The following is a 16,577-nucleotide window of genomic DNA, read 5'->3' as shown; positions in this document are numbered from 1 at the left end:
ACACTGGGTGATTTTTCAGCACTTTGCTGATTGGGGGGGTTAACTTACCTATGCCACCACCGATAGTTGATGTGTTCCACTCGAGGTCCACCTTATGCCACTACTTCCTCTCACTGGATTTGTAGGAGGAAGTAGTGGCGCTATGTGGACCGCGAGTGGAACGCAGCCACTATAGGTGGCAACAGAGGTAAGTTAAATCCACAGGCAGCACTATCTAATTTAAATTTCGAAAAGAAGTAGCTACTCGTAGCTACCATCACTAGTTAGACGTCCGTCCGTACCATATGGATGTAAAAACACAGAACGCCTTTAGATGTCAGGTTACCAGATTATTTTCACTTCAGTTTTGCTGAAATGCAAATTATTTTTTGCATTACTTTACTTTATATACCTTAAAAATGTACATAATAATCGTAAACCATAAAATATTGTCACTGTAGCTGTATATGACAGCCCATGGGAAATATCATATAATCACATTTTTATTTTTTTGATGCAAAGAGCTTAAAAGATGATATTCCTTTTTAGCAATGGAGATAAGAGACTTGGGTCAGGTTAGAAGGTACTTTCAAAACCCATCATGGAAATTACACTGAGAAAGAAAACTAAAAAGATTACATACCATGAGAGAGAGAGAGAAAGAGAGAGAGAGAGAGACACGGAGGAAAAAAAAAGGTACATTCAGGTTACAACTGTGCTCGTCAGACCACAAACTGCTTAAAAAAATATACTGATACAAAGCGGCAAGACTTAGGTTGGTTTTATCCGGCTCACAGACAGACATACAGTAACAAGCTCACACATAGGTGAGGATTGTGGGTAACGACTGTGTGGCTGACTGATGAACAGATGCAGCAAAGGTAAATGAGACTTCAAAATGCTTAACTATATTCATTATCTCTTTATCTTATTTGTGCTTTGCTGTGTTCACTATCTCTCATCTTTACCTTAACATTGCTGGAACCTTAATGCTCTAAAAAAGTTACATAATCCATTGATGCTGTTGATGTCACAGTAACTGCGAATGAAAGACTAAAAAAACCTGACATGATGAACATTTAGAAAGTAAAAGAAATCTGTTCGGATCATATTTTTTACTTTTTATAACATTTGCTATACGTTCTATAGAGACACCACATTTGCTACCCCTCCAGCTAGCTGTCCTTAGATATAAGTTGGCAGAAAACATACATGAGGCTGTATAATGGTTAGACGGTGAGACTTTACTCAATGTATATCTCATAAGATGTTGATGCTACTATGGTCCTTGTTGTGTTGTGTGAGTGGTATTGCAGTATAGGATGTTGCCTGACCAAAAGGGATCAAATAATACAGGGTTGAATAAGAAAATATTGAGTCTTTCCTTTATTGGTCACTATAGGAAGATATCTAGTGGAACAGGAACAGCTGGGTGTCGTAGCTCTTAGAGCAACCAGTAGTAATAGAAATACGTACATTTCATTGAAGAAAAAAATGTAATTTGGCTGCCTGGTTGTAACTGTAATGTTGCTTCTTCGGTATACCTCAATCACGTACCTGGAACAAGTATGCAGCCAGTGGAGTCGGAGCAGCTGACCTGCAAAGTCTTTATAAGTCAGAGATGTGGAAGATTTTAGCAGCAGAGGATTAACCCAAGGAAAGGGACTCTTTGGTCCATGTGCAATTAACTTTTCCTCCTGAGTTTTCTCCTAGCTGATCATTTTTCATCTTCTCTTTAAAATACTTTTTCAGCACTCTGCAGTTAAAGAAGTACCAAAAAGCAGAAGGAAAAAGTACCACCAACATTATTTTGAGTATTTTCTTGCTTCCAGATTACTCTCTCCTTTATTTGATCACTTCTTACATAATTAGGAGTCAATGTGATCATTTGTCCTGGAGCGGCAAAATGGTATCAGTTAGCTTCAGTGAAGTGTACTGTAAATATGCATTGAAATTACATCAGAGCGTTCTAATAGTGTTTCATATTATTATTATTATTTTACTGTGTTTGATGCCTTAAGGCAAAAATGTAATTTTGAGTGTAATCCCACTTTAAGTTTTCTTTATCTCCTGTCCTAAGTGGTCCCAACAGTGCATGTTTTATAGATCTCGATACATGAGCACAGAGGAAATGTGCTGCTTCTTTTGAGTTGTTAGAAATTAAAGTTATCATTTTACCCTTGAAATGTAGAAAAAAATACATTTTGAAGGAGACAGAAGCTATTGGACAGTGGCATTGCATGTGCTGGAAATAGTGTTCAATACTGAGACAAATCAGCTTGTTATACTGTATATGTTACGGCCAGAACCCAAAGTCTGGACACTTTGGGTTCTGGCCGGTCAAAACACGAAGTGGCCGTACACCTGCGGCCAATATTAGAAATAAAAAGACTGTGATAGATGAAGCCGCCTCTTCGGCTCTTCCTCCTCTCCTCCCCCTGCCCCTCTCCTATGCAAGTTTGGCAGCCGGGGACACGCGTGTCCCCGAACGTTTGTAGCGGCAGCGTAAAAAATATGCGGTGCTGCAACGTCACAATGCCAACATGCTTTAAAATCCTGCATCGCCATAGACTAATTCTAGGCTGGATTCACAGTGGTCAGTGGCATAATGAACTGCAATGGAGAGACTGGACATAGACTTTAAAAACCAAGCCTGCATGCAGAAAGTTAGAATAACACAGGATGTACCGGTAAGCCCGATGAAGGCTGCAAGGCCGAAAGCTTGCTTATTCTTATTAATTTTTAGTTAGCCAATAAATGGTACCATCCTGATTTAAAACTTCTTGCTAATAACCAGGGGTCGAGTCCTGCGTGAATGCGGGGGGGCGGCGTCCACTCACTTTTTTTGGACAGTGGACGCCGTTCCCCCTAGCACCCTGCAGGGGAGCAGCGCAGCAGAGAGGAGCATTGTGTGCAGCGCGGGGAAGGGCGGACGTTTCCCCCCCCCCCTCCCTCACCTTGGGGCTCCTCTCCGTGGCTCTCCCCTCCATAAAGAATGCGGCGGCGGTGGCTGGCGGCGGTGACTGGCAGCGGCATCAGTGGGCGGGACTTACCTCCTCCGGCGTTCCGGGTTGACGCTGTGCGTGCCGCTGCTCTGGTCTTCACTAGACCAGAGTGGCTGCACGAACAGCGTCCACTTGCCGGAACGCCGGAGGAGGTAAGTCCCGCCCACTGATGCCGCTGCCAGCCACCGCCGCCACATTCTTTATGGAGGGGAGAGCCGCGGAGAGGAGCCCCAAGGTGAGGGAGGGGGGGGGGGAACGTCCGCCCTTCCCCACGCTGCGCACAATGCTCCTCTCTGCTGCGCTGCTCCCCTCCAGCTGGGGGGACACCTATACACCTGGCTACATATACTGGGCACATATACACCTGGCTACATATACTGGACACATATACACCTGGCTACATATACTGGGCACATATACCCCTGGCTACATATACACCTGGCTACATATACTGGGCACATATACCCCTGGCTACATATACTGGGCACATATACCCCTGGCTACATATACTGAGCACATATACCCCTGGCTACATATACTGGGCACATATACCCCTGGCTACATATACTGGGCACATATACACCTGGCTACATATACTGGGGACACCTATACACCTGGCTACATATACTGGGCACATATACCCCTGGCTACATATACTGGGCACATATACCCCTGGCTACATATACTGGGCTCATATACCCCTGGCTACATATACTGGGCACATATACACCTGGCTACATATACTGGGCACATATACACCTGGCTACATATACTGGGGGCACCTATACACCTGGCTACATATACTGGGCACATATACCCCTGGCTACATATACTGGGCACATATACACCTGGCTACATATACTGGGCACAAATACACCTGGCTACATATACTGGGGACACCTATACACCTGGCTATACTGGGGGCACCTATACACCTGGCTATACTGGGGACACCTGAACACCTGGTTAAATATACTGGGGACACCTGGCTATACTGGGGACACCTATAGACCTGGCTACCTATTCTGGGGACATCTATACACTTGGCCACCTATTCTGGGAATATCTATACACCTGACCACCTATTCTAAGGACATCTATACACCTGGCTACCTATTCTGGTGACATCTCTACATCTGGCCACCTATTCTGGGGACAACTATACACATGGCTACTTATACTGGGGACACCTATAGACCTGGCTAGCTATACTGGGGGTACCTATTTTGGGAGAACTGCTGTCAGATCTGTATTTTTGGGGAAACGCTGATGCCAGATTACTTGTATTTTGGGGAACCGCTGCCAGATTGTGTATGTTGGGGGACCACTACTGCCAGATTACATGTATTTTGGGTGTTACGTGTATTTTGGATGATCCACTGCCAGGTTTCGCGTATTTTGGGGAACTGCTTCCAGATTATGTGTATGTTGGGGAAACTGCTGCTGCCAGATTGTCTATTTTGGGGGAACCACTTCCATATTATCTGTATTTTGGAGGAACCTCTGCCAGATTATGTGTATTTTAGGTGAAATGCTGTCAGATTACATCTACTTTTTGGGGATACACTACGACAGAGCTCAAACTTCCCCTGGCAGACCTTTTATACCACTGCTAAGGCCATGTATATTTGGCCCCACCCATGACCACGCCCACGCTAGAGGTTTTTAGGGTGAGTCCACTCACTTCTTTTTTCAGGACTAGACCCCTGCTAATAACTCAATCGGGATCAGTTACAATGCAGTACTGTGAACAGGTCCACAGAACTGTATAGGCAGTGAGTTGACATGCAGAATTATTCTGCAAGGCAACTGACCACTGTGAACATAGCCTTAAAGGGAACCTAAACTGAGAAGGATATGGATACTTCCTATTAAAATAATACCAGTTGCCTGACTCTCCTGCTAATCCTGTGTTTCTAATACGTTTGGCCACAGCCTCTCAACAAGCATGCAGATCAGGTGCTCAGATTGAAATCAGACTGGATTCGCTGCATGCTTGTTTCAGGTGTCAGATCCAGATACTACTGCGGCAAATTGATCAGCAGGAGAGTCAGGCAACTGGTATTGTTTAATAGAAAACATTTATATACCTCTCAGTTTAGGTTCCCTTTAACCTTAATTCCTTGCTGACACCTAAGGGGGAGTTTAAGGGTAGTTTCACACTGTGCATATTGCCTTGTGATACCATTACAATGCAAAGTTGCTGAAAAATCGCAATATATGTTAGACGTCCAGTGCAATTATACAGTGAAGCTTACAGTACAATGAAAGTATGCTTTACTACCACTGTAAATGTGTACATTGCCTGTTGGAAACCTGCCACACCACACTCCAGCTTCTTTCACACTATGGGCTTAATTCAATCACTAAACTGTGATAACTGCTTTCACGGTCGTGCTAGCGTTTTGCGCGCGTTATAAAGCGTGTAATGTTCTTCCCGTGCAACCACAAATTTTCACGCGCAAACTCGAATTTTCGCGCAAAAATGGCCTTAGTGCATCCTGTGTATCTGTGTAAGCTCGTGTCTGGCTATGGACACAGGGCCAGCACTTACATAGAAGCAAAGAGGGCAATTGCCCCAGAGCCTGAAGGGGCAGCCCAAGGTGTCTCGCTGTCCTCCTGAGGAAGAGAAGTCCAGAGCATAGAGCACAACGCTGCCTGCTGTGTCCTGCCTGGATTAGATAAGACTCTGCAGTGTGTACATTCTGCATTTGTAGGGTAAAAGAGAAGGGGAATGGGGACCCCACCAATGCTTTTGGGGCCGTATGATGGACACCTAATGATATTGTGTGTTAAGGGGTGGTGGGGGAGAGGCTGGCAGGCAGCTCGGGGCCAAGGGTGGTGAATTTGCTGTGGGAGGTGGGGCTGTGCTAGGTGGGCCTTCAAGTTCCTTTTGCCCGGGGTCCCGTTGTAGCTATAACCGGCCCTGCATGACTTCTGGCTATGGTTGCGGGAGTGTGCAGGCTCAGTGCAGCTGTGTGATAGGGATAGTCAATGAGATGCAAATAATTCATGCAGCTGCAGCATGTCATTGCTCTATTTTCGAGTTGCATACATTTTGCATTAATTTACTATGAAATTTCCATTAACTTTATCAGATTTATTTGCATCTCACTGACTATCACTACTAAATGCCACTATTGGCCCATGTGCACAGGTGAACACACAGTATGGAAAGGCATTTCCCAGGCCTGGATAGGTAACTTCTTCTGGGAGCAGCCAACACCATGGGCTCTGATTAGCTTCCATTGGCCTTAAGGTGCCCATACATCAGAGCGTACGTTTTAGTACACCGTCGATGAGTTGGGCGCTGGGAGAGCTGAATGACGGCTCTCCCTGCTGCCACTTTACTCCCCATTACATACAATCCCCTCTCCAAGTCGTCACAACTCGGAGGGAGGTGTATTTCGGGGTCCGCCGATCCCCAGAGCCCCAAATTAATCTTACGCCCCCCGGGTAGCATAACATTGCTGCTATGGGGCGCCTGGTTTTGGCACCGGGCACTGAGCACCAAAACCACCTGCTTCGACATCAGAGGATGTTTGGGCAGATTGACCAAGAGACAGATCTCTCTCTGATCAAATCTGATCGGAGATCTGTTGTCTGCCCATACACCACAGGCCAATTCCCGATCGATTTCAGCATTACATTTTCATCCGATTCTATAATAATTATCGAATCGGATGGTTGATCAAATCGGTAACTGTATGGCCACCTTTAATCTGTATCAGCGATTGCACTACTTGATTCCCGATTCCTGCCACAACTTGTTTGATCTCCAGCCCTCTGTATTGACCTTGGATTGTTGACTATCTTCCATCTTGCTGGCTGCCAGCCCTCACCCATAGTCTATTCTCTGTAATACTAGGTACACACCATACAATTTCCAACATGTCTGATCTGAATTTCGTTCGACTACTTTTACATTTTCCGATCGTTTCTTAAAAATGTTTTCCGATCGATTTTAGTCTGGTTCTATGAAAATCGATCGACAAAATGATCTAAAAAACAATCGGAAAATCAAAAAATCAAACAAAATTCAGATCGGACATGTTGGAAATAATCAATCTGGCAGGTAAATCTGCAAGAAAATTGTATAGTGTGTACCTAGCATTAGGGCCTATTTGCACTGCGTGCCGTGTTTTTACGAATTGGACGCAGCAACCATGCTTCTGCGAAGCTACAGCCAAATCGCTATTGCCATGCACAGCAACAGGGTTTCGGATGTGTTCTACGAGAAAATGCAACATTGTGCATGCATTGATTCTGGTGTTATTAAGATACTACTGTAGCCAAATAGACTAGCAGCGCTGCTAGGCAACCAGCATTGCTTAAAGAAAACCTGTAATGAGAAAAAGTTCCCCAGGGGGGGTACTCACCTCGGGTGGGGGAAGCCTCCGGATCCTATTAAGGCTTCCCCCGTCCTCCCTGGTCCCACACGTCGGAGATGAAGCTCCCCGAACAGTGGAGACGTAAATATTTACCTTCCCGGCTCCAGCGCAGGTGCAGTATCGGCTCTCCACTCGGAGTTAGGCGGAAATAGCCCATCGCTGTCGGGCCGCTCTACTGCACAGGCGCAAGTCTCCTGTGCTTGCGTAGTAGAGCGGACCCGACAGAGATCGGCTATTTCCGTCTATTTCCACGCTGAGAGCCGCAACAGCGCCACCCGCTGGAGCCAGGGAAGGTAAATAAATCTAGCTTGTCAGGCTTGTCGAGCCAGGATTGCCGGAGACTTCAGGGGAGCCAGCGCTGGATTGCCTGCAGCTACAGGGGGGGGGGGGGAGCCTCATTGGGACCCTAAGGCTTCCCCCTCAGTACAGGGTCTCTTCAGTTGTCCTTTATTTAATGCACGATATCCAGGTTTACTGAAATCAAAATCTGAATCTGACTGGTAGATTAGACATTTTTCATGAATCTGACTGGCTGGCAGATGAGACAACTTTCACCCAGTCCCTGATTTACAAAGGACTAGAAAACACTGGACAGCGTGACTTACCAAGTGTGATGACTGTGTTTATTCAAAATGACCTGTAGCAAGGGACTGCAATCCTTGTCTGGACCTCCTTGGGTTGCCGAAAGTCATTGAAAGAAGATATTTTTCAACTGCTGCTGTGCACTCACACTCTCATCAAGGATAGCCTGGGTTTAATAAAGATTTTAAAAAAATCACTTTTGGCATGAGCACATGGCTGCAATCACACAACCGATAACCAATTAACCTATCTAAAACCGTTGCAAAGGTTCAATACGACCCAGGTGGAGGTGAATAGTTCCTGACCAGTTTTGCATGATCCCTTATGATCATCTATGATCTCCAGCATAACCGATACCCATTATTTTTTGCTTTTCTGCTTGCCAGAAGTGAAGTTTTAAAATCTAAAATCACACCTCATCAGGCAGGGGCGTAGCTAGGGGTGGGCGGGGTAGGACAAGTGCCCCCGGGCGCTGGGTCCCTAGGGGCGCCCAGCTGTGACCTGTGTTTTTTTTTATTTATTTACCTGGTTACTACCACTGGGGACACCTATAGACCTGGTTACCTATACTGGGGGCACCTATTTTGGGGAAACTGCTGCCAGATTAACTGTATTTTTGGGGAACCGCTGCTGCCAGATTAAGTGTATTTTGGGGAACAGCTGCCAGATTATATGTATGTTGGGGGAACCACTGCTGCCAGATTGTGTCTATTTTGGGGCAACCATTGTCAAATATCTGTATTTTGGAAGAAACCTCTGCCAAATTACATGTATTTTTGGTGAAATGCTGTCAGATTACATGTATTTTGGGGGGAAACACTATGGCAGAGCTCAAACTTCCCTGCCAGACCTTTTACACCACTGCTAAGGTCATGTATATTTGGCCCCACCCATTACCATGCCGACGCCCCATTTTTGACCTTACAGGGCGCATTAATAGTCTTTGTCCCCGGGCGCTGGAAACCCTAGCTACGCCTCTGTCATCAGATGCGCTGCATTGAAACTGATTACATTATAACAACATAGGAAATGCAGCGTATTGCTAGAAGCATTCACATTAATCCAGTGCCATTTCTAGGTACAGCTAATCCAGGCTTGTACCTGGAGCACCACATAGTGCCAAGGGCACATTCATGGCCCTTTTAGCCTCCCACAGTGTTAGCCCTTTAAGTGTCAGGAACACCATCAGCACTCTTGCTGGGTGCTAATTCCAGCCCATCAACCCATCCCTCGCTGTGTGATTGTATAACACGGCTGGCTGGCTGGGCAGGGGAAAGAGTAAGGGGCATGTCTGCTCATAATTATGGAGGGGAGTGCTCTGTGTGCAGTAGACCCTAGCACACTGGCAACTGAGCATGTGGAATTCCCGGCAATCCTACCACCCACTACCACCAAGGACAGGTAAGTACATGTCAACCTATTATTTATTGTTACCCATCACCCACTATCTGCCACTACTTTTCACCCACTACCTGTCACCTATTAACTGCACTATCTGTCAACCCATCCACCACCCACTACCAGTCACAACCCACTTTCCAATATCTGCCACAACCCGCCACCAACAACTACATGCCACTCCGTCTCACCCACTACCTGTCACTATGCCACCCACTATCTGCCACTACCTCCTACGTAACACTACACTTCATCCTCTACCTGTCAATCATCTGCCATCCCCTACTACTCACTACATGCTACCCACTATCTGCCACTACCAGCCACCACCCACTAACTGTCACTATATGCCACCCACTATCTTTCATTATTTGTTACCTATGACCTGTCACTATCCACCACTACCCATCACCTAATATGTGCCACTACCCTTAGCCCACTACCTTATTTGCCACCCACTGAATGTCACTATCCACAACCCACTATCTGCCACTACCTGTCACTACTTGTCACCACCTGCTACCCACTATTTGCCACAACCCCTACCCACTGTGCCACTACCTTTCACTCACTATCTGTCAAACATCCGCCACTAACAACCTGTCATTACCTACTATCCACTATCTGCCACTACTTGCACTCACTTGTCCTACCTGTTATCCAGCAACCACCCACTACGTGCCACTACCAACCACCCACTACCTGTCATTACTTGTTACCAAAAACTACCCATTATTTGCCACTACTTGACATCCTTCACACACTACCTGTCACCCATCCGCCACGCCACCTTTTTTTTTTTACCACCTACCTGACACTACCTACTCCTTGTCATCCAACCTGTCGCAGCACAACACCCACTATCTGCCACTACCCGCCACACACTATGTGCCACTACCTGTCACAACTTGTCAATAATTACCTGTCAATACCTGCCACACAAAATTTGTTTCTTTAATAAATAAAAAAGTGATTGGCCTATATCAATGTGTGTGTGTGTGTGTGTGTGCGCGTGCGTGCGTGTGTGTGTGGTGGGGGATGTGACCCAGAGTGCTATTCCTGGGATGCCTAACAGGTCAGAGACGCCACTGCATTAACACCAACGTCTTTTAATGAAAATGAACTTCGGTTAGTTGTGGGGGGTGCAGGTCGCAGATGCAGGTTTGATGACACCTGATCAGAGGGCAAGTAGGGTAATTTTGCACTTCCTAGGGTTAAGGGGTGGAGCAACAGGGAGTCAATGTGCAGTGGGTGCGCAGAGGAGGGAAAGAGCTCACCTCTCCAGGATCTTTCTTCATCCTCCTAAGCAGTCCTCTACGGTGCGAGTGCCATCTGTCATCACATGACAGGTGGCACACGCACCATAGAGCTGGAGCTCCTAGGATGATGCAGATGGATCCTGGAGAGGTGAGTTCTTTGCCCCTCTGCTGCGCACTCTGCATAGGGACGGGGGAACACTCTATTTCCACCTATACTGGGGGGCATCAGACTACCTATACTGGGCTCAGCATGAAATCTCTTGGAAATCGGCCAAGCTCCCGCATTCTCTGCCTCGCTGCTGTGTGTGTATGTATGTGTGTGTGTAATGTGTAAATGTGCTATGATGTGCATTTATACATTACCTGTCCTGTGCCATGGTGCTTGTCCATCTTCCACCTGTATCAATTAGCCGCATATAAGCTACCAGCGTGGCGTGTGTGTGACATCGCACACCGGCAGCATGTATGCAGCTAATAGAAGAGTGGCGGAAGACGGACGGGCACCGCGACACAGGACAGGTAATGTATACAGTAAACATACATTATAGCACACTTACACATGGCGGGAACAGTGCCGGGGTTTCATCGCTCATCCCGATATCGATTGCCATTACCACCCGATCGAGCAAGGTGGCCCTACATCTTGCAGCATGTCCGACCGATTAATGCAACCAATTTAGGCCCGAAATTGGTTGCATTGTCAGTCGGGTATGCACTTGGCGGCTCCGATTTTTATCCGACTTTAATCATCGAATCGGATGTCGCTCGCCCGCCAAGTCACCTGATGTATGGCCGCATTAATCCTCTAATTTACCAGTTGCTTAAAACATGCTCATTCCTAACTTTATTTCTGACATCCGTGACTTGAAGGTTATATGGGATGCCAGTAGGTTTAAAAAACATTTTCCAGGAAGGAATAGCAAGTCTGGCACTGGCAGGGCTTCAGGTGGCCGTGTGAACCTAACCTAAGCTGCACAGATGAGAATCTTAGGTGTTCAGCATCAGATTATCAATTGCAATATGCGTGAAGTGTTTTGCTTTGCTCTGCAATTTCCACCTCAAAAGCAAAAGCATATCGCACAAGCTACACAGCATAACAAAATACATATTATTTTACTATATTCTGCTGTAAACTCCGGTTATCTTTAGGATCCATAGGAGGAAGTACAAGTCTGTTAAAGTTTAACAAATAACTTTTAGTCAAAGTAAATCAAAGATGCATAAATCTGCGATCACCCCCCCCCCCCCCAAACAAATAATAAATAAATAAAACAGCGAATGGGGATTTCCTAAGCAAAACTGCCCACATGCATGCATAACGTGTACACACTGGCCACAGTGGTACATCAGAAATGTGTTATGTATTTCCCAGCCACAACTATGTTTACCGCAATAGTTGCAGTCATCAGCTAATGGCTAACGATTCTGCTGATTCTGAACGTTCAAGCCAGTGATGAGCGAAAATGCCAATATTCTTTTCGCATTCATTGACAATAAGCTTTGAGGAATTAATATTGAGATTTTGCAGTAAACATTTGTGTTGTAAAAATGATGTTTTTTCTGCGTTTTTGCGCTTTTCACAGTAAAATATAGATATTTCACATTTAAGTAAAAAAGCAAAAATGGCATTTTCGATGCAAAAATGACTGGATCGAGAATTCGCAAGCAACACTGGTTCAAACCTGCATACATGATTTATAAACAAAATTGTAAGGGAAAACGATTAGAAACCTTTTTGAACGCTTAATTATAGGAAAACTGAGCTGAAAAGGAAACGTTAATCTTTACTTACCTGGGCCTTCTTGTAAACAGAGAAAAAGCTGGGTGTCCACCTGGATTTAAGGCCCACTGGCCAGTTTATTATAAGTATCACAGTAAAAAGCACAACATTTCGACCAGAGGTCTCTAGAGACCTCTGGTCGGAATTAAGTCCCCACCAAGATAAATGGGTGAAATTGATAATTTATGACCCCTAACTAATTTATAGTGAAAATTAAAACGGTAAGAAAACACATATACATACACACACACACACTGAAAAAAGTATTTACCGAAATAAACTTGATCTGTAAGCAGCATATGTATATGTACGGCGCTGACGAGGTAGGCACATTAGAATACATATTTGTACCCTGCTGCCGCTCAAATCCCTGGTGTCAAATAACCTTCCCCCTCCCCCCACGCAGTATAACATTACTGCTACGCAAAAAATATAGAAAAAAGGACTGGCACTAAATGTTGATGGAAGGCTGACTGGCCACACACTGGATTATGTACCAGCAATAACGTGCTCTCATAACGAAGGTCATGCACATATAGAGGAAGAGAGATGAGGCACTGTTCCTCAGAGGCCAAAAAAGTGTACACTTTATTGGCCTCTGAGGAAGCTTATTGTTAAGCGAAACGGCTGTTAGGCCTCCATCACCCCCATTGCATACCCGTTGTCTGTACACTGTTAATTAAAGGTACCTATTTGCAATTTACAGCACCACAACTCTCTTCCTCTATATACGTGCATAACATTACTGCCACGTTGGCGGAGTGCGCCGAAACCACCTGCTTCGCTGTCAGTAAACCTTCTGATCTCCAGCTCTAATTCTTCAGTACTTCACCAGTAATCTTTCTATCCTGCTGGTTGAACGCTGACCCCACCTTCCGTCCCTCTCACTTCCCCACCGCTAACTGACTGCTGACTGTGAGCCCCGGTACTACCTGGACTTCTCATTGGTCCATTGTTGTGGACTTATAGAAATCCTCTGTGGCAAATTCAAATATACCTCTCCCTTTTCACATGTAAGGTACCATATATGGTCAAGTGTAATATTTTTTGTACATTTTCCATAAGCCCCACTTTTTGCATGCGGCCCATCGCCACTGCAGCACACCGCAAGCTGGTTCGTAATCATCGTATCACAATTATCGCAGCACATTGCAGTTATATTCCAATGGTAGTGCATTTTATATTCAACTTAATGCATTTGCAGTGCGAAGATTTCTGTTGGAATAATGCGCGGCATGCAGTGTGTTACTGGCAGATTAGAATTGTAATGGTTACGGTGTAAGCTATAAGTCTATAGACTGTATGCTCCACTTCATGTGTCACATCACACTGCCAATGTATAATATGACTTTTCAACATTGTTGGGATCCTGTATTTCAGGATGCGCACCGCCACAGGTATCATGTGAAATTTCCCTAATATTTTACCACTTTTCAAGACATAAAAAAAGTTGGAATTGGGAAAATAGTACCCAGCAAAGGTGCAAAGGTACAGACATCAATAAAACAAAACAAAAACAGCCTAAAGCTGCAGTGGGGTCAAGTGATTGCTTTAGCTGTATTACAGTATTGCAAAAACAATGTACAGTCTAAATATGTATTAAAAGACAATATAAAAATGATCCTGTAGAGGGCATCATGCCATGCAAATTATAATCATATTCTGTATGTTGATACCCTGATGTGAATACACATCCTGTGCTGCCGCTGCCTTTATTTACACTTACAAAATATTTGTTTAACCAGTTGAGATTTTAGGATGTGGGATTTTAGGATGTCTCACGTCATTATTTGTCCTCCTGAATATTCCAGGACGTGAGGCTTATGTCCTGCTCTAAAGGTACTACACATGTGCGCCCCGTCGATACCGCTTGTACACATGTCTGTGTTCATGCATCCATTTAAAAGTGAATGATTGCTGCTATAGCAAATAGCAACAATCAATCATTAAGGCCACTTTTACACTGCATTGCCACATACCCCGAAAGCCACAAATACTTCACCCCGATGCAGAACTGCACTTAAAGTGGATCCGAGATGAAAAACTAACTATAACAAGTAACTTGTCTATATATCTTATCTAAAGTTTAGATAGTTTACACAGCATTTATAGCTGCAAACAGCTTTAATAGAAAATTATTATTTCTTCCTGTGATACAATGGCAGCAGCCATGTTGTTTGTAAACATTACACAGAGGCAGGCTTATCTGTATCTTGATCACTAAGCCTGTGAAAAAAAATAATCCCCCCTCCTCCCTCCTCCCCTTTGCCTCTGAAATCAATGGCTAGTAACACCTCCTCATCCTCCTGCCCAGACTGAGCTCCCATGAGCCCTTGCTACTGCCAAGGCTCTCTGAAAACCTGTGGGCGTGGTTTATTTAGTTTATAGGGAATTAGAGTATTAAAACAAAAACAATAAAAGTATTTGGCTTGAGGAATGCCCTATAAACAATAGGAAAGGAACACAATTATGCAATGAGTAAAAGTTCACCTCGGATCCACTTTAATGTAGTGTGTCGTGGTGTTGTGGGTCTCTCCACTGTAAAAAAAAACTGCATGCAGTGCATTACCGGCCAAGTTCCATGTATATTCTGGATGTGAGGCATACTTTAAATCAAAAGTATGTCTCTTTGTTTTGTTATTTATTTATTTTTTTTGGGGGGGGGTTCATCCCACAGAAGCTGTAATGTGCGTTGCAACTTTTCAACTGATGTGTGATCATATCCCACCATACCAAGTGCAAAAAGTTTAGGTTTTTTTTTTTTTTTACTTGATCACGCTGAAGAATAAAGTGCCCCCACACCCCACTAAAAGTGCTAACCCCTACCTAATTGTGTCATCTATAATTGTGTAATGAGTAGCGGAGATGCCGCAGCGCGGTCTGGCGGCGGGGCGGCTGTCTCCGCGTTCAGACCTGCGGTTTCCGCACAGCAGCATGTATCTGGTTTGCCTGGGCCTTCTAGTGCACACAGATGGAGAGCTACGCGCGCGCGCGCTAGAAGACAGGACCTTTATGCCAGCAGGAGAGGTATCAGCTGATCAGGAGGATCAGCTGATCCCAGCGGAACTCCTGATTGGCTGAGTGGCTGGGGGGGGCGCTGCGGAGCGCTGTAGTATATATAGATCTTGCTTGTCAGTTGCTGGTTGTCTGCCGTTTCGAATACTTACGTGTGAGCACTCAGACCTCAGTCAGATCCTACAGTGTGTTAGAACCAGGTGGACCTGGGAATTCACACTTAGCCAGATTCCGCTCTTGTTATTTACTGTGTTATACTTTAGACCAGTTCCAGGGTGTTGAGACCAAGGACCTCACACCCAAGCTTAGGATTACTGTGTCATTGCTGTGTTATCCTCTAGACCAGTTCCAGGGTGTTGAATCCAAGGACCTCACACCCAAGCTTAGGATTACTGTGTCATTGCTGTGTTATACTTTAGACCAGTTCCAGGGTGTTGAGACCAAGGACCTCACAACCAAGCTTAGGATTACTGTGTCATTGCTGTGTTATACTTTAGACCAGTTCCAGGGTGTTGAGACCAAGGACCTCACACCCAAGCATAGGATACAGTGTTATTCTTCCGACTAGTTCCCGGGTGTCAAGACCAAGGACCTCACACCTCAGACTAGGATTGTGCTTGATATCTGTTATGACCTTTTGCTCTGTCGACCTATCTCTTGCTTTCTGATTCGGTACCTCTGCCTATTTGTCTACCAGTTGCCAACCTTGCCTGTACCCGGTTACCGAATCAGCCTTCTGTCTTTGTACCTTATCTGCTCGTGTGTTGCCGACCTGGCCTGCCCGACCCTTCTGGCTGTCACTCATCCCTCGAGTGTTCAGTCTGTCTGTACTACCCGTGACACTAATCCACCAAGTGTCAGTTAGCTGCAAGGACCTCCTGCTCCTCAGAGAGTCCTTCCTGCAGTGCAGCCAGTGGCCTCTATCCCATAGGAGTCCCCTGGCTGCAGTACAGTCTAATTCCCAGTTTACCAGGGAATCACTGGCTGCAAGATTATCTCTATCCCCTTCTCTTAAAGAGATAGTCCCTGCACAGCCGAGGGCCACCTGCTCCTCAGGTGGTCGCTGGCCGTAGTTATCTGTGTCTCCCGCCCCACGGGAGATAGCCTACAGTTGCACCAAACACTTACACTTTATTAGGTGTCCAGAGGTTAGTCATACTTGTATTAT

General features: G+C 45.3%; 2 long non-coding RNA genes across 3 annotated transcripts in view; one reads left to right on the top strand and one right to left on the bottom strand.

The window, feature by feature from the left end:
- LOC137544053 (uncharacterized) overlaps positions 1-16,577 on the top strand; it is a 313,753-nt gene that overhangs the window by 202,657 nt on the left and 94,519 nt on the right. The gene's annotated exons all lie outside the window — the stretch shown is intronic.
- LOC137544052 (uncharacterized) overlaps positions 1-16,577 on the bottom strand; it is a 69,224-nt gene that overhangs the window by 21,491 nt on the left and 31,156 nt on the right. The window contains exons 4-5 of one of the 2 annotated variants that reach the window (XR_011025708.1): positions 7,981-8,123; positions 1,537-1,585 (exon numbers count right to left, since the gene is read on the bottom strand). This is a non-coding gene — a long non-coding RNA (uncharacterized lncRNA). The remainder of the gene's footprint in view (positions 1-1,536; positions 1,586-7,980; positions 8,124-16,577) is intronic. The other variant, XR_011025707.1, reaches the window with a different exon arrangement.

Source organism: Hyperolius riggenbachi, chromosome 2, assembly GCF_040937935.1.
Source record: "Hyperolius riggenbachi isolate aHypRig1 chromosome 2, aHypRig1.pri, whole genome shotgun sequence".
NCBI classification, from domain to species: Eukaryota; Metazoa; Chordata; class Amphibia; order Anura; family Hyperoliidae; genus Hyperolius; species Hyperolius riggenbachi.
Note: the sequence above shows the minus strand (reverse complement) of the source record. Positions and strands in the feature narration are given on the sequence as shown.